Source organism: Triturus cristatus, chromosome 4_2 (assembly GCF_964204655.1).
Source record: "Triturus cristatus chromosome 4_2, aTriCri1.1, whole genome shotgun sequence".
In the NCBI taxonomy this organism is placed as follows: Eukaryota; Metazoa; Chordata; class Amphibia; order Caudata; family Salamandridae; genus Triturus; species Triturus cristatus.
In genome coordinates this window covers 202056985-202080020 of record NC_140586.1, presented here as the reverse complement: position 1 = coordinate 202080020, position 23036 = coordinate 202056985, and positions in this window count along the sequence as shown.

Sequence of the window (23036 nt, the reverse complement as noted above, 5' to 3'; positions counted from 1 at the left end):
TGTCAATTGGTTACTCCTGAATGCCAATCTACAGCAATAGTCCTGGAGCCATCTTAACCTTATTCCATATCCTGTTTGACTTTCTTTTATACTTTTTTGTTCAAAGTTCTATTGGTGTCTCCTCATGTGCCCTTTTTATTTATTGTTCTTCTGGAACTTTACATGTCCCACAAGATGGACTGTCTACCCTGGGTCAATATTGTAATTTAGTTTTTCCACAAGCTCCCCTATGACTTTGTTGCTTTTCATGTACCTCACATGTTCCGCTATGATGTTGTACTCATGCTCGTACCTCATTCTACTTATGCTCCTTTGTACAGCGCTCTGATGCTCGTTCGGGTCATGTCCGCGCTTTATAAAACGTTTAAAATAAAGTAAAATAAAAGAAATATGTGTCAAATCTGAATTGTTCTCTGCGTATAATTGAATCTGGATGCTTTATTTCCTCCAATCCAAATACTCAGTACCTCGTTTTACTTCAATGTTATATCCCATTACAGTTCTGTCTAAATATTTGTGTGTGAATCATAAGTTGGTTCTGTGTTTAATTAAAATCAACAGTTCCTTTAAAATGTTTAAGTTAGCTTTCGGTATTTCAATGCAACACTTTTTTACTCATTTATTTATATACTTTGTATATATGAAGATTATATCATTTTGTGCGTATCTTTTTTTTCCACCTGTGTAGCATTATCTTGTGACAATTTATATTCTAGGATTTGAAATTTTCTGGGTGTTTTAGTACAATATAGTGATATCTAATTTTTTTACTTTCTTACTATATGGATGCTGATTTTATTCACAGTGATATTTGGTTTCTTTATTTATCGACTATTCTTTCTGAAAGATTTATTTAAATACAATCAAAATGTGTCAATTGTGTATCTACAAATCAAAGGCTGTATTTCATTACACTTTTATCTCAAGTGTGTTTTCTATGCAAAATGATTAAAGAATTTTTCTTTCTCATCTAGAACTTTTATTCTAAGGGTTACACTTGACTATCCTACTTCATTACAGTGCTTAACAAATAGTTTATATGTGTATCTTCATGACTTACAAAATTGTTTTAATTGAGAGGCATCTGGATGCTTTTCCTGTGTATCATAGGATTAAAAGCTTTGATAGGTAGTTGTTTTTGTATTAGGATGTTTTACACCAATATTTTCTACATCTGAATATTTTATTTCTCATTTGCAGTATCTGGATGCTTTGTTTCATACAGCAAACTTTGTAGGCATTATAGGTTCATTATTGAATATAGCTATTTACTATAAAAAATGTATTGGCACTTTAAGTATGATACATTGCATATCTAGATGTTGAACTTTATCATAAGTGCATACCAATTATGCATATCTGTATTATATGTTTGTACCTAAGTATATTCTATTCTAATTGGTATTCTGAATGGTTAAATGTAGCTGCTTCAAGGGTAGTTTAATTCTGCATAGTCGTTGTCCTATGTAAACTTGAATCACTACAGAGGTATTTGGATATTTCTTCTAGCTAACGTTGCACCTGGAAGTTTTAATGTATATGTGTTTTTGTATATGTATTTTCTACCACAATACCTTCATATCCAGATACTTTATTTCACCTATCTAAGATCTGGGTAATTTGTTTCTTTACATTGGTTTTTGTATTGTTTATTGTTGTATCCAGGTAATATAGTTATTTTTCTCTGTGCTAAATAATTTAATTCTGTATCATTCTACTTCTATGAAGTCTTTCATTTCACTTGGGCATAATTTTTTATGTGTATCATATGTAGATTATTTTTAATTAAACCTTAAAGTGGCTATATTAAATGGTTGGTCCGGAATGCTTGTTTGTCCAGGGGGAAGCTTACCTGCCAGCAGCGAGGCACTTTGCATCAGGAGCTGGAGGGGCTGTGAGAGCAGCGGAGGCCCCGCAAACCTTCATCTGCGCCTCGCGCCTCCCGCTTCGCGGGCGACGCTTCGTCCAGGGGGAAGCTTACCTGCCAGCAGCGAGGCACTTTGCATCAGGAGCCAGAGGGGCTGTGAGAGCAGCGGAGGCCCCGCCCCCTTGACCCACGAACCTTCATCTGCGCCTCGCGCCTCCCGCTTCACGGGAGACGCTTCGTCCAGGGGGAAGCCTACCTGCCAGCAGCGAGGCACTTTGCATCAGGAGCCGGAGGGGCTGTGAGAGAAGCAGAGGCCCCGCCCCCTTGACCCGCGAACCTTCATCTGCGCCTCGCGCCTCCCGCTTCACGAGAGACGCTTCGTCCAGGGGGAAGCTTACCTGCCAGCAGCGAGGCACTTTGCATCAGGAGCCGGAGGGGCTGTGAGAGCAGCAGAGGCCCCGCCCCCTTGACCCGCGAACCTTCATCTGCGCCTCCGCCTCCCACAACGCGGGACGCGCGCGGGCGTACGCCGGGCTAAGCCCGGGCAAAGGGCGGGCCGTTTGTGGCCGTTAGGGGCCGGAAGTGGCCGGGCAGGGCCACCCCCCTGAGAAGTGCACCACGCCACAAGGTACTGTGATCTCCCCTATCTCTTACGAGACTGATTGGTGTTCCACAGACTTTGTATGTGTCATTACCCTTTACTCTTGCATTGTAACTGACCGTTTTGTTCTATCTGGTCCCAGTGCCTTTTCGAGGACAATCGACTAGGTACCCAAGGATGGGCAAGAGGAAGAGCACAGAGGGAGGGTTGGTGGTTAGTAGCAAGCGGGGGAAAAAGGCTAAGAATACCACTCATTCTGCCATGAACTGTGTCCTGTCCAGAATTGAGGAAATAGTTCATGATTGTGAAGTGACGCTAGGAAGCAGGAGTCCGGATGCCATCACTCAAGGGGGCCGCAAGGTGCCAAAGATCGCCCCCAAGTGTGTTAAAAAGGTGATCCCTGCGATGTTTTCAAGTTCACAGCATTGTTCTCATGTGCTTGATCCACCACTTACCTTGCCAAGAATTCCTGATGAGGCCCCAGCCCTCGTAGCACAGACCGCCCCAATCCATCAGGCCATCGTTTCTGACCCACCTACTCCTGCGCCTCTTCTCAATCCAGTTCTCTGCTCCAACAGGTTCTCTGTCCTTGATTCGCACAATGATGAACCCAGCCCTCCACCTGATAGGGTTCTTTACCCTATTCCAACTTTAGCCAGGTACCCAGTCGAAACTCTGGAAGCTCTGCAGGCCAGGATCTTAAGGCTGGAAGAGCTGGTCACAGCTCTTAACAATAAGGTGACCAGCCTTACTTCAGATCGTGGCACTTATTCGACCATACCCGCACAAGCCCCACTTTCCGGGCCCCCACCTACTTTAAATACAAGCGACCCAGCCCCCCATGCTCATTCCTGCCCCTTGGCTATCCCTTCCTTAGTAGCACCACAAAAAAGGGCCCTAGGTATGTGTAACAACAAGCCACCCCCCACTACAAGGTCCTTTGCTGATGTTACACGCAATTCGATGCCGCACAGGGCATCCAACGCCTTTCCCAAGGCTAGGACAGACAGTAACGTAACTCCTTTAGCCAATAGGGGTGGGTAAAGGCCACCACCACTCTTGGTGGCTACGGGTCCAGGGTACCACCAATTTCCTGCAAAACCCCTGGTCTATATGACGCATGTCCCGAAAGTGAGCAATCGTGGAGGGTTTGAAAGTAGTGAGTCTCTGCACAATAAAGTCATCCATTGGTTGAGGCACACTAGAGGTTGCAGATCAATTATCCAAGACGACATCTTCAGGGTTCGGCGGCTATCTAGAGTGGATTCACCCGTGGACTGTGTAGAAATCGAGGTTAGTGATCTAGTTCTAGCTGAAAACCTAATCTTGCTGGAATATAGGTCTACACCACCCGCTCACTCCCCTATCCAAATTCGCAGTTGTTCGGTCTGGCCCCAGTCTAGTGACCGGGTAGATTCAGGCCTAAGACAAGTGGACTGGCTACCCAGGCCCCATGCACATGCTTCTCTACCTTTCCCAGAAAGCCGTCCACCAGAAAGCACTCGACTATCTCCTGTCCCTCCTCGGGACCCCACCGTGGCTAACTCAGTCGTCCATGTAATTTCAAGCGAAGCTTCAGGGGGAGGCCATACTAGGAGACACACAATATGCAGGGCTGGAGCGGTAGTCCCCTCAACTACCTCGTGTTCAACAAGAGTTATCCTGTTTCTATCCTGGAATATTGCTGGCCTAAAAAGGAATCTCACCGATCCTGTGTGGAACGATTTTATTAATAAATTTGATGTCATCCTTCTCCAGGAAACTTGGTGTTTGGAACCCATTCATAGATCTGGGTTCACTACCTATTTTGTTCCGGCAATCAGCTCTCCCAGAGGGCGCCCATCGGGGGGCCTACTTACCTGGGTGAATATAGAGTTGAACTGGTCAGCCAAGCATAATGTCAGCTTATCCCACGATATCCTCCACCTATCAGTTGGTAGGTCCGAACTCCACCACGGCCTAGACATTTTTAATCTATATGCTAGAGGATCATCAGGAGCGCAAGAGAGTCCTACGTTGTCTCGCCTCGAGTCCCTGCTTTCTGCCCTTACCTCCACCTCGGGTATTGTAGTTGCTGGCGACTTCAATTGTACCTTCGAGCCCCTTGGCGATGATGACATCCTAGGCACAGAGCTGGTCGATCATAAGCTAGGAATCCCCTCGCTTGGCTTACCGCCACTCAAAAAATGGTCAAAAAGGGCTGTCCAAATCACTGCCATAACTCTGGAGTTCAATCTAAGGGCGACAAATGGTAGATCTCGCTCCGATATTAAAGGAGCACCCACATTTATTAGAACTAGGGTCCCTTCGCGCCTAGACTACATCTTGCTGGATGTGGAGCTGTGGCCGGATCTCATTGACATGGAAGTCTTGCCTAGGCAGGAGAGCGACCACAACCCACTAACCATGCAACTCAGACGTGAAATGATCACCACATCCATTGCGCCCGATGGAGCCCAGTCTTATTGGTCCAGAGAGGTTGCCCCATCCAACTGCAACAGACGACTTAAGTGGTCTAAAGTTGCCAAGCAAGAGTTAGATTTGGCCAGGATAAAAGACATCGTGGTAGAAAGCACGGGTCTGCTGGAGGCCGCCCGGGCTTGCCCTCCCAGCATTACATCACCTAGTAGCTTTGAAAAGATCTACCTTGAGACCATTAAAAAGGTGGGGAACTTCTGTGTAATTAATTCCAACGGGGTTTGCAAGCAACCCCGATCAAACTTGGGTAATCTGTGGTTTTCGGCTGACTGCAGGGCAAGCAGGCAGGAACTTGTTGGGGCTCTAAAACTAAGGGATCAGCCTTCTATTGTCTGTGCCCGTAAATCTTATTACAACTCCATAAAAAAAGCCAAGAGACTCTGGGAAGAGTATCATTGGCAGGATCTGAAATCTGCAGTACAACGCAAAGATCAGACCCTGTTTTGGGACCTCATAAATATTAGCGCAAGGGGTGGGGCTGATCCAATCCCGAACTGGGCATCAGTGGTTTGAACACTTCTCCGGTTTATATTCATCGGGGGAAGACGCTCCCTTGCAGACCGACGGCCCAATTCGGGAGCCTATTGCCCCCCAAGGGGGGGGGGCCATTTTAGCCTTAGTGAGATCCATTCGGCTCTAAAAATGATTACTCCTGGCAAGGCAGCTGGACCCGATGGCCTTCCTGGCGACCTCCTTCTTCACAATAGAGAAACTTGGGCCGAGTTCATCTTACTAACCCTGAATAACATTGTAATTGGTCACCCCGTACCAGACTCTTGGAAGGGGGCAGAGGTGGTGACCATCTATAAAAAAGGAGACAGAGAGGACCCTGCCAACTACAGGCCCATCAGCCTAATCGACGTGATCCAAAAAGTGGTTGGCAGGGTCCTCCTAACCAGGATTAGGGACTGGATCGATGAAGCTGGTATCTTGTCCCATTTTCAGGCAGGTTTCAGGCAAGGAGTGGGAACTATCGACCAGGTTTTCCGACTCTGCACCTTATATTGAAAATCCTTGACTATCGAAAAGGGCAGCCTTTACCTGGCGTTCATCGACCTCAAGACAGCTTTTGACTTGGTGCCTCGTTCAAAGCTGTGGCAAGTCTTGGCTGATCTTAGTATCCCCCCTCTAATTCTGGACCTTCTTATTCGGCTCCATGAAGATAATTTTGCGAGAGTCAGGTGGGGCCTCCAGGGACAGACGACTGAGAGAATAGCAGTAGGGAGAGGGGTCCGACAGGGTTGTGTTTTGGCGCCGACCCTATTTTCCCTCTTTATCAATGGGGTGGCTGACCATTTGAGGGTTGATGGGGTCGACGCGCCAACCCTGAACGGGGAAAAAACACCCTCCCTGCTGTTTGCAGACGATACGCTGCTGATCTCGAAAAGCCCTATGGGTCTCCAAAAACTCCTGACCCGCTTCACCGACTTCTGCAACATTAGGGGCCTTGTAATTAACACCTCCAAGACCAAACTAATGGCCATGTCCCCTTCCAAGAATTTTAAGAACAACATCAGGGTGGATAATTTCAATTTGGAGCTGGTTACAGCTTTTGACTATCTCGGGGTGAGGGTCAATAATAAGCTGAACTGGGCCCCACATCTCTCCAAAATGCTCCTGTGCCACAAATGCACAGCCGGAGCTATAGCGAGACATCAGAGGTTGTCTTATAGTTGTCCAATTGCTGCAGCCACAGAGGTCTACCAGGGGAAGGCTTTATCTGCATCTCTCTATGGGGCGGAACTATGGGGATTCGATAACCTTACAGATCTGACTAAATCAGAAAATAATTTTTTTATAGATATTGTTTCACTCCCCCTGTCTACTCCCCTAGCCCCCCTTCGCAGTGACCTTGGCAGACACCCCATAAGCGACGTGGCCAGACTTCGCCCTCTATTATATTGAGTTAGGCTAAGAAGGTCCCCAGACTTGGGCCAGTATGCATCAGCCCTGAACGACATTCTCCTACTTGGTGCTCGCTCCAAGATTCCCTGGGTATCTAATCTATACAAACTGGTGGTGGCGTTAGGTTTGAGCGAGTTTTGGGAGAGCCAGAGCCCCCCTTCCAAACCCATTGTAAAAAAAATCTACTGGGCCTGGATTAACACTGCTACCTCGAGGTCCCAGAAAGGCATTCTCAGTGAGAAATTTTTAGATATTAAACCCATACCCCGACTAGAGGCTTTTTTGGATCTGATTGAGTCTCCAAGCGATAGGTCATTATACCTTAAGCTTAGATATGGTACTCTACCATTATACGAGTTCCAGACAGGGTGGAGTGGCAAGCAGGGTGCTGCAAAGGGCTGCCCGGGCTGCGCCTCTCCCACGGAATCAACTGCCCATTTCTGTTTGCTTGTCGGGCATACAGCCAGGTACGATCTAGATGGCTGAAACCGATCTGTTTAAATCTGGTCTGTAGGTCAGCCAGGGTGTCCCTGCGCATCCTTACCTACGAGACAACAGTCCCTAGTGTCATCTGTGGGACTGCCAAGTTCTTGGGGGGGGGGGCATGGAGGATTAGACAGAGGCTACTTAAGAAGTGTTAGCCTTTGTGCCAAGCCCAAATGTCCCTTGATCCAGCCTAGCCCCTAGCATTATTTGAATTGGCCTTGCTGCTATACTTGTCTCTTTTTTTACATTGTATAGATTGTTGATTACCTTTCCCCTCGGGGCCTATGAATTATGCTGCTATAGATATTGTCATAACTTTCTCTTGTTTTTATTCATCTTAATCACTGTTTTTATATGTTTTATACTTTTATGATATTTTACATATCGAATAAAGTTTTTGACTGACTGACTGACTGTTAATGTAATGCTTTTTGGCTAATTTAGCAGTATACCTTTTGCCATTGCAAATGTAAAAGGATACTTAAATTATCTATCATGTTTCGGGAGACTCTATCTATTTGTTTGGTTTGTATCTAGATGTTTATCTGCATTAGATTAGAATCTATATACCTCTTTTCTATTGATTTACTTCGTGGATGCTTAGTCCATTTACCGTGGTAGCTGGATTCTTAAGTAAATATCATCATTATGTATAAACTGCAATTGTATATAGTTCTACTTCAATAACACATTTCAAGATAATTTTGTTTAAATATTTATATGTTCAGCTTGACATTATTCATAACAGTCTACAGTTTCTGTGAAAGTATGAACTAGACTACTTCATTTCAATAAGACAAAATTGTTGATTTTTCATTTGTAAATTTCAGTTTATGTATATTGTGAGTTCATCTGGATTTGTTACCCATGTATCATTATAGTTGGACATTTCTTTTCTGTTGGTTGGTATTTTCTGAATGTTTTAGTTCAATACTGTTGTATCTAAATTTGTTATTTCTGTTTTGGAGTATGTGGATGGTGAATTACTTTATAGTGGTGTTTGGAATCCTCATGTATCTATTTTCTATCTAGAAGATTAAAGTGATTAAGATTAAGATTTTGTTTAATTGTGGCGTCTCAGGATTCTTTGTGTGTGTAAAATAGGATCTTATCTTTACTGGGTATTTGTCTTTCTCTCTTGAAGATTCACAGCACTATGCTTTTTTTACATCTGAATATGATAATAATATAAATAGTAATAATAATAATAACAATAATAATTAATAATATTAATGATAATAATAATAATCTATAATGTCTGTTTGATTTTCTTCTTACTGTGAAATATGGATTATTTATAGATTCATACTTGATTCTAGATATTTTATTGTAATCCTATGTATATACTTTAAATGGTATCCTGTACATATGGATGTTGTATTTTCTCATATCCGTAACCCAATATTTTATTTTTTGGTAGTCGTACCTTAGGGTATTACATTGCATTAAGTATACTGAAAGGTTGCATCTGGCTGTTTTAAGATTGGGTTACTTGTGCATAATTTACTACATCCACAATTTGAATCATTTTAGACATATCTGGATTCATCCCTTAGATAACATTTTATCTGGAAACGTTATAGTTTATGTGTTTTTGTTTATGGATGATTTACTTCAATATAGGTATTTCACAAAACGTTTTTGCACCTTTGTAGTATCTGGATGCCTATTTGTTATTCTTTACTTTGAAATCTGAATGTGTTAATAGGTTTATATTTGTGTCTGGAGGCTACATTTACTTCCAATCTAAAAAGTTGAATGTTATGTCATTATACTTCAGTAGAATATCATTACAGTTGTGTAAACATTTCTGTATGTTTTTTAAAGTTAGATTACATTTTGATCAAGGTCTAAAGTGGATAAAGTGAGTGGTTGGATATGGTAACTTTATTTCAATATAATGCTTTAAGTCTAGATTATCATCATACTTTTTTATCATTGTAAATATTTCTGGCTGCTTTAATTGAGTATCATTGTGCCTGATGGCTCTTTCTTATGTGTGTTGTTTGTAACCGGATGTTTTACGTCATTTAATTAGTATCTGTTACCTCTTTTCTACTGCTGTAGCATGTGGGTGCTTTAGTTTTAGCTGGAGTTTTACATATGTGCCAAATCTGTATTGTTGTGATGTATAATTGAATCTGAATGCTTTATTTCCAATTGATTTACTCTGTATAACGTTTTACAACAATTATATATCACTTTATAATAAATCTAAATATTTGATTGTGTATCATACGTCGATTCTGTGTTTTATTTAAATTGACAGTTTGTAGAAATTGTTGAACCTTGCTTTAATCATTAAAAATTAATTTGAACCCTTAATTTGAGTATTATTGTTTTTAATGGCTCAGTTTCTGTGTGTTGTTTCCATTTTTATGTTTTCCTCCATTCTATTAGTATCTATTAGCTCTTTTCTAATTATGTAGCATGTGGAAGCTTTAGATTTAAACAGTAACACCTGAAGTTTAAGGGATTTGTCAAATCTGTATTGTTCTGTGCATATAATTGAATCTGGATGCATTATTTCCTCCAATAAACATACTCTGTATATCATTATACCTCAATGTTATATCTCATTACAGTTCGGTCTAAATATTTGTATGTGCATATAATGTTGGTTCTGTGTTTCATTAAAATCGTCAGTTTCTTTGAAATGTTTAATGTAGGTTTCATCATTTCAATGCAACACTTTTTTGCTCATTTATTCATATACTTTGTGTATATGATGATTATATCATTTTGTGTGTATCTGAATTTTTACACCTGTTTATCATTATCTTGTTATAATTTATATTCTAGAATTTGCATTTTTCTGGAAGTTTTAGTACAATATTCTGATAACTATTATTTTTCCTTTCTTACTATATGGATACTGATTTTATTTACAGTGGTATTTGATTTCCTTATTTATCGGTATTCTATCTGGAAGATTTATTTAAATGCAATCTGGATGTCTCAATTGTGTATCTGCAAATCAAAGGCTGTATTTCATTACTCTTTTATCTCAAGTGTGTGTTTCTGTGTAAAATCCTTAAAGAATATTTCATTCTCATATAGAAAATTTATTCTAGGGGTTACACTTGACTGCCGTACTTTGTTACAATGCTTAACAAATAGTTTAAATGTGTATCTTCATGTCTTACAACATTGTTTCAATTGAGAGGTATCTGGATGCTTTTCCTGTGTATAATAGGGCTAAAAGCTTTTGTAAGTACTTGTTTTTGTATTAGGATGTTTCACATCAATATTTTGTACATCTGAATACTTTATTTCTCTTTTGCAGTATCAGAATGCATTGTTTCATATAGTAAACTGTGTAGGCATTATGGGTTCATTATTGAATATTGATATGTACTAAAAAACCTTTTATTGACACTTTACGTATGATACATTGCATATCTAGATGTTTTATTTTATCATATGTGCATATCAATTACTCACATCTGTATTATATGTTTATACCTTAGTATATTCCATTGTAATTGTTAGTCTGAATGGTTAAATCACAGTGCTTTGAGGGTAGTTTAATTATGCATAGTTGATGTCCAATGTAAGCTTGAATTACTACAGAGGAATGTGGATATTTCTTCTATCTAATGTTGTACCTGGAAGCTTTAAAGTGTATGTGCGTTTGTATATGGATGTTCTACTACAATACCTTCATATCCAGACACTATATTTCACCTATCTAGCATCTGGGTTCTTTGTTTCTTTACATTGGTATTTGAATTGTTTATATTTGAATCTGGGTAGTATAGTTATGTTTATCTGTGCTACATAATTTAATTCTGTATCATTATGCTTCAATTAAGTCTTTTTTATTTCACTTGGGTATATCTTTGTATATATGTATCATATGTAGATCATTTTCTAATTAAACCTTAAAGTGGCTATCTCAAAAGCTTTGTTTCTAATGTAATGCTTTTTTGCTAGTTTAGCACTATACCTTTTGCCAATGTAAATGTATCTGGATACTTAACTTATCTATCATGTGTCGTCCGGAGACTCTATTCTATATGTTTGGCTTGTATCTGATTTTTTATCTGCATTAGATTAGTATCTATATGCCTCTTTTCTATTGCTATACTTCGTGGATGCTTTGTCCATTTACAGTGGTAGCTGGATTTTTAAGTAAATATTATTGCTAGAGTGATTTCGATGTAGCATTGTATCTAGACGATTTTTGTATGTACAAACTGCAATTGTACATAGTTCTACTTCAGTAATACATTGCATGATAGTTTTGTTTAAATATTTATATGTTCAGCTCAACTTTATTCATAACAGTCTATAGTTTCTGTGAAAATTTGAACTAGACTACTTCATTTGAATACGACAAAATTTTTGATTTGATTATTTATTTGTAAATTTCAGTTTATGTATATTTCGAGTTCTGTTTTTAATTTTTCTATATTTATTACCAATCCATAACATGTATCAGTATACCAATTACAAACATTCTTTTAAGCAAATAATAATCAACAGTTAATGATGCGATAATGCCAAAGGATACTGTACAAATTCATTTTACTAATTCATATGCTCGATCATGGGTCCCCATATCTGTACACTAAATTTTTGTCTTTGTGCAACCTTAAGGGTATAGAGTCTATATTCAAGATTGGAAACAGTGTAAAATTTGGGTCTCCACTTCTCAAAAGTAGGACCATCCTTCTGTAACCAAACTGGTGCAATACATAACCTAGCCACGGCTGAGGCCATAAAAATTAAAAAGTGAAACTTATACACCCCCTGCCCTTGCATGGAGCTCTCCCCGACACATAGTAACATTACTTTCGGTGGGATTTTGATGCCTACCCCCGTAATCTCAGTCAGGAACCCTTCGATGTGTCTCACCAGTTGTGCTAGAGAGGTGCACGCATAAAGATATGTACAATGTGAGCCTTCTCCTCCCACCAGCAAAAGCATTTCCCATAGTTCATGCCACCCCATTTTAACATTTTAACAGGGGTATGATACAGACTAAATATCGTCCTATAATGTTGTGCTTTTAGTTTGGCTGATACCAAGATTTTTTCAGCCATATTTATAGCATGCTCCATAAATACCCCTTGCTGCCCCAGCTGACTGCTCCATTTAAGATTTTGGGCAGCCAGGTCGTCCTGCTGTGTATCCAGCAAACATTTATACAATACACCTATCTTATCTATACATCTTATGGCCTTAACCATGCGATTAGGCTTTATCCATCTCTACTTCTGACTTCTATATAAAAAGTCTTGAACCTGCTGATATTTGAAGAAATCGGTTTTGGACAATGAATGTTTTTCTGCCAGGCATAAGAGGGAGGAGAGGCTTTCATTGTCATACAAATCACCTATTTGCCCTATTCCCTTAGATCTCCATCTATCCATTCTCACATCTCAAAAAACAGAGGTTAGCAATGTTGTAGCATCCGTAGGTGTGTAAAAACATATCCCCTTGATCTGAAGGTTACTCAACACCACATTCCAAACCTTAAATGTCACTACCACAACCTTAAAACGGGTTTTTTAAAAATAGCTTGGTTCCAAAATCCTAAATAAGCAGTTCTTAGCAACATCTGGTATATTGATGGTGCTTCTGCAACATTTCCCACCTCCTCACCCGTTAACAGAATTTGGCATGTTTTGTAAAATACAAGCGTAGTAATAAAATGTGAAATTATGATTGCCCTCCCCCCACACTTATGAGGTTATATCTCTACGGGACTTTCCCTGCCCCCACATAAACCTGCCACATATTGATTGTAATTTTTGCAACTGCACCCGTGCTAATTCTAAGGGTACTTTTGTAAAAAAAATATAACACTTTGGGTAGGACCCTCATTTTAATGACATTACACCTCCCCACCAGTAAGTGGTGCAGGTATTCCAAATGCTCTAATTTGTGCTTGATTCCAGCAAGAATGGCCCCAGTTGGTCTCAACTAGTTCCTGCAGACAGACCCTAATTTTGACCCCCAAATATGTAACCTTATCAGTTACCCTTGGGTCACCTGGACAGGCTGCCTTGGTGCAGATAATCTGTGTTTTAGTTGGATTGAGTTTATACCCTGATACCACACCGAACATATTGCCGAGACATTCTATCGCCGGGATAGCTGCAGCTGGGTCTGGGGTCACTACCGTGATATTGTCTGCATGTGCCAATACCCGGAACTGATGCTGCCCACATACTACAGAGCTAATCTTGCTGCTTCCTTCCAACATTGTTAAAAAAGGATTCGTGTACAAGGCAAACAAAAGCGGGGAGCACGGGCAGCCCTGCCTCCTCCCATTAGTTATACAAACTGAGTTAAACTCCTTATCATTATACATATCCTGGCAGTCAGAGACTTATACATAACTTGAATGTCCTTGATAAAACCCGAGCCAAACCCCAACCTGCGTAATACCGTCCATAGAAATCTCCAGGAGACACAGTCAAATGCCTTTTCGGCATCTAGCAGTACCAGACCCAGCGTAGTCTGTTGTACCTTTGACAGGTCCAACAGGGTCACTACCCTGTTTATATGATTGACCGTGCCAATGCCTAGTATAAAACCATATTGGTGGATGGAAACCAAAGGGGTAATCACCCGTGACAGTCGTGTTGCTAAAATGTTGGCATAGATTTTCCCGTCACAATTTAATAGGGAGATTGGTCTAAAGGAGCCCGGGAGAGCCAGAGGCTTGTGTTTTTTTTAAAAACAATAATGTTTGCCTCATCCCAAGACGGTGGAGAATTTCCACATGGTGCATCTTGTAGAGTAGCCAGCATATTACCCTTAAGCTAAGTTTTTATAGACTCCAGTGGGACCTTATCTGGGCCCTCCGCCTTACCACTAGCTAATGAATGTATAGCCTCTTCAAGCTCATCCATAGTAATGGGGGTATCCAGCATTATCTGTTCTTTCTGGCTTAGCACTGCTGTGTCTAGATTTTGTAACAGCCCCTCCCAAGTTTGACCATCACAATTGCTCCCAGCATACAACACCTCATTAAATACATGAAAAACATCTAGAATCCCATCACTCGTTTCCACTATCCTCCCCCCTGAGTCAGTCATGGTGCTGATTCTTTGTGTCGCTTCCTTAGAACGTAACCTTTGTGGCAGACATTGTCCTGTAATTTCACCATATTTATAGATCTCTTCTCTAAATTACTAGCTATTTCCTAACTCTACACTAAATTAATTTTGGCCTTACTGCGGGCTATCATAGCACCGGTAGATATCCCTTGCATAAGCTTCTCCACCGCGATTCTAAGATCATTCAGGAGACCCTGCATATTAATTTTGAGGTGTTTCTGTCTGAAGAGTCAATAGCTGAGAGCTTCCCCTTGAATCCAGCCTTTAGGGCATCCCACATTATTGTCCTGGACGTTGAGTCCCTATTAATGTCCACAACCTGCACTAACCAGGTTTTAATATGGTTGAGAAACAGAGTGTCCAGCAAGAGCTTTCTATCAAAGGAAAAGGATCTTGCCGGAATAATTCTACTGATGGCGGGGATATCCAACAGAAGAGGACTGTGGTCCACGGTATTCCTTGACCACACCTGCATCTCAGCCCCTGATGTAAGTGCCCTTGACATGAAAAAATAATCCAGCCGGACCAGTTTATTGTGTGGGTATGAATAAAATGTAAATCCTGGATCGGATAATTCAGGATATGCCACACATCAACTAATCCGTGGTCAGCCACTAGCTGCTGCAATGCCCTAAAAACATTGGGTTTTCTACCCCTGTAATTGTTGTTATTTAACTCCGATTCGTGACAGCCCAAATGAATATTAAAGCCTTCCAATACTGATGCCTCATCTAAGTTCGACCCATAGACCGAGCACAAAACAAACTTGGCGGCCCGTACAGCACATTCAGAAATAACCCATCTGCCATTATTATCAGCCAATATCCTCGCTCACCCCCCCCCCTCGACTTGCCTAGCCTAACCACCCAAAAACATCCAAAAAATCCTACCACAAAATGTCATTACTGCATTATTCCAAAAATGAAGAACCTAATCATTAAATATCTAACCTATAAGTAGGCGTTTTAACAACACAGAGGAACAGAGTCCCATGTCTGAGAACAGCCCCTATAGTGAATGTAAATATTCCTTGGCTTGCCCCTCTGGTGAAAAAAAGCACACTTGCTCCTTATACACTATTTTTAGCATTGCGGAGTTCAGCAGAAAAGCCTGTACGCCCTTGCCTTGTAATGGTGTGATTAATTGATGGAGTTGCCAGTGTTTTTCCACCGTTTGGTGGCAAAAATCAGGTCTAACAAAAAACTGGGTACCCTTCCCTGCCCGCTTCCTATTGGTCCGTGCTAAAACATATACTGCCTGGCGACCCTGGAAGTTATTTAGGCTGATCAAAATAGCCCTGGGCTTGAGAACAGTTTGCCCTGCTCTAACAGGTTGTTGTTTAAACGGAAATCAATGTGCCCTTTGAATGTTGTGGTCCCAGTTTCACACTGATAGTTCCAGAAAGGCCTCGATTAATAAATCCACCACAAATTTCCGTATATCCTGCCCCACAGTTCCCTCTGGAATACCCAGAATTCTCAATTTATTCCTCCGCAGGAGATTCTTTAAGTCAACCAATTTCCATTGGGTGTCATCCTTATGCGCACCCATGGCTTCAGTTATGGATCTCTGGGCTGCCACTTCATCCTTAAGGGTGGATATGCACGCCTCCGCTCTGTTAATCCTTTCTGCAAATTCGATACAGGATTTTGTGATCCTCCTGAGTGTTCTGAAGTACCCGACAGGCACCCTGCATCTTCTGGCTCTCCATATGGGTCTCCGCTCTATGATCTATTATGCCTTAGTAAATCACCGCCAAGGAGATATCTTCATCTAGCTTTTCCGGTGGGGCTTCTCCTGTGTAACTGGGGGCAGCCCCTGCGTCCAGTGCCAGCCCAGGCGAAAGAGAGTAGTCCCATAGCAAAGTACCTGTATCCTCTGGTTGTATGACCTTTTCTGGGGGTGCCTGCCTCTTACGCACAGTCATCTGGCCCATATCCATGTTACCGCTGACATCTTGCTCAAGCTGCATGTTGCTCAGCTCACTGCCATCGCTACCTGATGACTCTCCTCCAGATCATATTCTAAGGCCTACCTCCACTTCATCGTCGGATGAGTCAGAGGGGTCCGACATAGAGAAGAATTTTTCCCCAGAGTCGCTTTCCTTCCCTAAATCCCATATATTGCCAACATATTCCACCTCTTGCCTCCCAGCCTTCGGTGTTCCACCCACTGCGGGTTTATTCAGGAGGGGTCCAGCTTGTACTACCATGGTTGAATCCGTGGGCTCCGTGTGCTGCTTGGGATTGTTCTTACAGTTTTCAAAATGTGGGGATAAAATACTTTGATTTCCCACCAACCTGGTTTGTTACCTGCATCCCCCCTTCCTTAGAGCTCCAGTTCGATTTATTTTTATTAAACTTCTCTGGGGGTTCCTGAACCTGCTGGACACTTTCCAGGGGTAGCTTATTCACCTCTGCAAGGTCGGTGCCCTGATGTTGTGAGGCAGACTCTGGGGTTTTCCAATCTACTAGCGGTGGCTCTTGAGACTACATGGATTTTATACTGCTGACAGGAATAAACAATGCAGGTACCTTTTTTTTCCCCCTGCTCACCTCCATGAGGATTGGTCAATTTTACTGCTGCTCCTTCCTGCAAACCAGTTCCACTACGTTGCACTCCAAGGCCGGGACCTCTTCTCCCAGCTGTATTCAAGACCACCCGGGACTTCCCTACTCTGGCTGACTTGGGCGGCATGATGAGAGAGGGCGTGTCGAAAACAGTAGCAGACAAACCCTCCAGCAGGAGCCAGCAACAGAAAAAGCAGCAGGAGCAGAGAGCCCGAAGAGCGTGAGACCACACCAAAGAGCCTCCAGAGAATCAAACCAAAATTGCCAACCAGCGGAAATGCGAGACCTCACAGGTACGTGACAGCAAAGGGTGAAAGTAAAGTATTTTCTGACACGCTTAGAGCCGAGATGCGGTGTAGAGGGGGGACTGGGAGCCGCTGCTTACACGTCCGACTCGGCGGACGCCTTCTTGCGTCACCCTTTCGTATAGTACAAGTTCATCTGTATTTTTCACCCATGTATCATTATAGTTGGACATTTCTTTTCAATTGGTTGGTTGTTTCTGAATGTTTTAGTTCAATACTGTTGTATCTAAATTCGTTATTTCTCTTTTGGAGTGAGTGGATGGTGAATTGCTTTACAGTGGTGCTTAAAATCCTCATGCATCTATTTTCTATCTGGAAGATTAAAGTGAATTGACTTTCATTAAGACTTTGTTTAACTGTGGCTGTCGCGGGATTCTATGTGTGTGTAAAACAGGATCTTAATCTTTACTGGGTATTTGTCTTTCTCTCTTGAGGTTTTACAGCAATATGTTTTTATTACATCTGAATACGATACTTCTAATCTATAATGTCTGTTTGATTTTCTTCGTACTGTGAAATATGGATTATTTATGAATTCATACTTGATTATAGATATTTTATTTTAACGTTTAGTAACGGAAGGAAACTGATAGATTACTGCTGACCGTGAACGCCGTGATTTTAATAAAAAACTTGCTTTGTCCTCTACCTCTCGCACCGCTGTACCGCGCCCTCTTGTTGTTACGAGAGTAGGTAACAGCGCAAGTTATTTCTTTTATCTTGGATGTTTATTTTAGATGCCACTATATTGATATTTGATTAAACGTTGTATTGCCCACTTACTTGCACCTTAACATTTTGAAACACATCTCGCTACTTAGCGAGACGAACAAGCGACCATTTTGGTTAGCGCTCTAGTGGCTGGGGCTATTTAAGCAGCGGGGATGTAAGCGCGCAGCTCGCGCAGCGGGCGCGCCGATGGCACACCGGAGGCACACCAGAGGCAAGCCCGTCAGCGCCTGTCCATCGCCAAGAGCCAGGACCCCTGGTCGATTTCAATCAGTCACGTTAAAGGCCCCCAGCCTACACTACAGCTATACGCGTGACCAACTGCTAAATATTAAGCCTGTCCCTTGCAAGCTGCTTATTCACTCGCATTGACTATTTGACGGCCCATTTTCATGTCTGGCCTGCAAATTTCAGAGTACTGTATACTCCTGCCCTTCAATGATCTCTTTAGAACAGTCTCACCCTAGTAAATCTACTGATTCACTTAATAGCATCCTTTTTGACTCGGATCAATCTTCATCAAACAACACAAAATGGAATTGTTTCCTGGCCAATGTTAGGTCTCTTCCTAAGCATGCCGTCAATATATGGGACCTCTTAATTGACCTAAATCGTGAGATAGGCTTTATCACTGAGACCTGGATAAAACCCTCTTCCATCCCAGCCATTACTATGGCCATTCCTGAGGGTTATCGCATTTTGAGACTTGACAGGATAGGCCGAGTTGGTGGTGGTATAGCTATAATCTATAAAGACGTTTTATCAATCACTATCCTTGACCAAGTGTGTACAGAGGCATTTGAATGCCTCATATTTAGAATAGACCTTCTCGCACAATGCAGTTGGAAAGGAGCTCTGGTGTACAGGCCCCCTGGCCCGATATTGGACTTCACTAGCCAATTACAAGATTTTATCTCTCCACACGTAATTGCTACTCGCAATTTTCTTCTGTTAGGTGATTTTAACATCCATAGTGCAGATGCTCATAACCAGGACGCGATGCTATGCTTGCAAGATCTGTCCGCTTCTGGACTTGTAAGAATTAACTCTGCTCCCACTCATGTAGCTGGTCACACTCTAGATCTTATCCTAACTAATTCCCAGGACATTGAATGTGGTGACACCAATCCGCTTACTTGGACAGATCATTCCTTGATAAATTTCCAACGTATTAGTCCTATTATTATCTCTGCCACACCTATAATTCCGGCTAACCGCTGGTATAGACCCTGGCATAAATTGACGCCTGATCACTCTCTCCCCCCTGTTTCTTTCTTGGGATAGGGAAACTGTGTCCTATAATGTTGAACAACAACTTTTCCATTTCAATTCAGTCATCACTAACGTCCTTGACAAGGCAGCTCCTATGAAGCTTCTAACCCACCCTTTGAAAACCACTCCCACAGATTGGTACTCTCCTGCTTTGCGAGATGAAAAGAGCTCATGTAAAAAGCTAGAGCGTACATGGCGACTCTCTCATAATGAGCAAAACGGAGTTAGCTACAAAATCGCCTTGACCATATACCATAAAAATATTAAAAAGGCCCGCAAATTTCACATTTCATCTTTACTAGATCAAGCTGGAAAGAACTCCAGGGTGCTTTTCCAAATCTTGAAATCTTTTACTAGCCCGAAAACTTGTGAGACCATTGACACTTCTTCGCAATCTTTATGTGATAACATTTCTTCTTTCTTTATTCAGAAAGTTGAAAATATTTATCAGAAAATCATCTTGGCAAATTCCTCTTCCTCCCTTCCTATAGTAGACTATTCTAATCATATGAATATACACTCTCAACTACACACTTTCCCCACTGTTGCTGTTACAGAAGTTATATCCCTTCTTAAATGTACCAAATCAGGTTCCCCTCTTGATATTATTCCCGCTAAAGTATCCTCTAAATTTTCGGCCCAACTTGCATTACCCATTTGCACCATTCTCAATAGCTCCTTGAGCTCTGGTAGTCTCCCGTTGGAATGGAAACATGCTCAAATCATCCCCATCCGTAAAAACCTCAAAATTCACACTTCTGAGCTGACCAACTACTACCCCATCTCCTTGCTTCCCTTGCAGAGCAAGCTTATGGAAAGACACATTAATAAACACCTATCGGCGTTTGTTGAATCCACCCGCTCCCTTGAAGTTTCTCAATCGGGCTTTCGGGCCAAACACAGCACGGAGACTGCCTTAGTAGAGGTGACTGACAATATCAGGATGGCACTGGACAATGGTCAGGCAGCACTTTTGGTGCTGCTTGACCTTTCAGCAGCATTTGACACAATCTCCCACCAGATTCTGTTGGAGAGGTTACAGCATTTGGGAGTTCAGGGACTCGCTCTGAAATGGTTGACTGACTTCTTAACTGATAGAATACAGACAGTCACCCTGGGCCCTTTTAAATCGGTTACTAAGGGGGTCCCTCAGGGCTCATGTCTGAGCCCGACTCTTTTTAATATCTATGTGATCCCTCTGGTGAAACTTATGAGAAGTCTGGGTTTTAATCCCATTTCTTATGCAGATGACACCCAACTCCTCCTTACCTTTGACAAAAATAGGTCTGACATCCAACATATCTTCTCCCAGGGCATGATGGCTATTGCCTCTTGGATGCAAAGTAATTTCCTCCAATTAAACTCTGAAAAATCTGAGATTATGTTGTTTAGAGGTGCCGCCATCTGTTGGTCCCCTACTTGGTGGCCGGAGGAGTTGGGTAAAGCCCCTACTCCTAAAGAAGTGATCAAAAATCTTGGTGTTAAAATCGATCAAAAGCTCACTCTAGATGCCCATGTCAACTCAACGATTGGCACCTGCTACTATGTTTTGGGTCTACTCAGGAGAAATTTTCCCTTACTTCCTCCTGCGACTAGAAAAACATTGCTAAAGGCTTTGATTATGAGTAGAATTGATTACTGTAATGCCCTGCTTCTTTCGACCAATGAAGCCTCCTTAAACAAACTGCAGGTTGTGCAGAACACGGTGGCTCGCCTAGTTACGAGAGCCCAGCTCAGGACTCCCTCTGTGCCCCTTTTGACTAAGCTCCACTGGCTTCCAGTAAGGAAAAGAGTGACATTTAAGATAGGCTGTATTGTCTTCAAGGCCTTAAACGGTCTCGGCCCATCCTATCTCTCTAGCAAAATAACCAACTACACTCCTCTACGCTCTCTTAGGTCAGGATCTAAACGCTTACTCTCTATCCCCAGAATTAAAAAATCGTGTAGCGGCGGTAAAGCTTTTTCTTATCTGGCCCCGGTTTTCTGGAATGAATTATCACAACATCTCCGTGATTGCATGACCATCTCTCATTTCAGAAAACTCCTTAAAACCTATCTCTTCTAATCAGCCCGCCGATGCAGTAGAGCCGTTTACAAGCGCAGAGATACCCCTAGGGGTGATTCAGCGATATACAAAATTATAAATCAAATCAAATCAAATCCTATATAGATACTTTAAATGGAATCTTGTACATATGGATGCTGTATTTTCTCATATCTGTAACCCAATTAAGTACATATTTCTCCGGTAGTGGTACCTTAGGGTATTATATTGCATTAGGTATACGGAAAGGTTGCATCTGACTGTTTTGAGATTAGGTTGCTTGTGCATAATTTACAACATCCACAATTTGAATCATTTTAGACATTTCTGGATTCATCCCTTAGATAACATTGTATATGGAAACTTTATAGTTTATGAGTTTTTGTTTATGGATGATTTACTTCAATATACTTACATCACAACACTTTTTTGCACCTTTGTAGCATCTAGATGCCTATTTGTTATTCATTACTTCAAAATCTGAATGTGTTAATAGGTTTATATTTGCATCTGGAGACTACATGTACTTCCAATCTAAAAAGTTGAATTGTATATCATTATGCTTCAGTAGAATATATAATTACAGTTGTGTAAACACTTGTGTATGTTTTTCAAATGTAGATTACATTTTCATCAAGGTCTAAAGTGGATAAATTGAGTGGTTAGATATGGTGACTTTATGTCAATATAATTCTTTAAGTCTATATTATCATTATACTTTTTATCATTGTAAATATTCCTAGATGCTTTAATTGAGTATTATTAATTGTGCCTAATGGCTCTTTCATTTGTGTGTTGTTTGTATCTGGATGTTTTACTTCATTTTATTAGTATCGGTTACCTCTTTTCTACTGCAGTAGCATGTGGGTGCTTTATTTCTACACAGCAACAGCTGGAGTTTTACATCTGTGTCAAATCTGAATTGTTGTGACGTATAATTGAATCTGGATGCTTTATTTCCTATCAACATACTCGTTATAAAGTTTTACCTCAATTATATATCTCTTTAGAATTTGGTCTAAACATTTCAATGTGTATTATAAGAGGACTCTGTGATTCACTAAAATTGACAGTTTTTAAAACTTGTTGAACCATGCTTTAATCATGAGAAATTAATCGGAACCCTTATTTCGAGAATTATTGTTTTTAATGGCTCTGTTTCTGTGGTATGTTTCTATCCAAGTGTTTCCCTTCATTTTATTATTATCTATTACCTCTTTTCTTATGCTGTAGCATGTGGAAGCTTTAGCTCAATAAAGCAACAACAAACGTTTTAGTTATGTGTCAAATCTAGATTGTTCTGTACCTATAATTGAATCTGGATGCTTAATTTCCTCGAATCCACATACTCCGTACATCGTTTTACCTCAATGTTATATCCCATTATAGTTCGGTCTAAATATTTGTATGTGCATCATAAGTGGGTTCTGTGTTTCATTAACATGGTCAGTTTCTTTAAAATGCTTAACTTAGCTTTTCTCATTTCAATGCAATGCTTTTTTGCTCATTTATTTTTATACTTTGTACATATGAAGATTATATCCTTTTGTGTGTATCTTCATTGTACACCTTTGTATCATTATCTTTTTACAATTTATATTCTAGGATTTGAACTTTTCTGGATGTTTTAGTACAATATTGTGCTATCTAAGTTTTTTATCTTTCTTTCTATATGGATGCTGATTTTATTTACAGTGGTATTTGGT